Source organism: Penaeus monodon, chromosome 33 (genome assembly GCF_015228065.2).
Source record: "Penaeus monodon isolate SGIC_2016 chromosome 33, NSTDA_Pmon_1, whole genome shotgun sequence".
In the NCBI taxonomy this organism is placed as follows: domain Eukaryota; kingdom Metazoa; phylum Arthropoda; class Malacostraca; order Decapoda; family Penaeidae; genus Penaeus; species Penaeus monodon.
Window position 1 is genome coordinate 34,713,899 of NC_051418.1, and position 723 is coordinate 34,714,621.

Sequence of the window (723 nt, forward strand, 5' to 3'; positions counted from 1 at the left end):
AACTGTATTTAGTATCGCGGCAGAAAAGTTACGAAACCCTGCCTTAAACCCTTTCAGACCTTTTCCTTTTAGAGCCATTACAAAATGAAAACAAACGAAGAAAATAACAGCTATAAAGTTGACAGAAACAACCCCCCTCCCCCCTTTTCCTTGAATTTCAATTATCTGCCTCTTTCTTTAAGGCAAGATAAATGAACACCATAATGTCAAACAAGAAAAAAGAATGTTTTAGGATTAACAAAAACTTAAAAAGAAAAAGAAAACATCATCTTTCTTTCAACCATGATAAACTGAAGACTGAAACTATGCAAGGTTAGTAACAGAAAAAAAATCCCAAGGGCTTTCTATTGGTTATTGTGATAAGAAACAACTTATTATGAAATAGTAGTATTTGTGTTAATAGAAAAAAGGTACGGAATATTAAGGACAGAATTTGGGCTTACATTTATCTCTAAAAATGAAGCTAAAAGATATATCTTTCACTCGTGGCAGCAATCTTTATATCATCCCTAACACTAATTTGATAAAACCAAGAAAGTAGAAGGAAGTTGTTATTGCCGAGAACAGAGATGTACTATATAGCGTCTTAGTACATAGAACCACGCAATGCTTGTACGTTAGACCCGGTTATCTTAAAATTTATTATGATTGTAGGTTGTAGGACTGCCAAGGAGCTTTTTAGAAATTAGCTTTCTGGTGAATTTGGAAACCTCTCGAGACCTT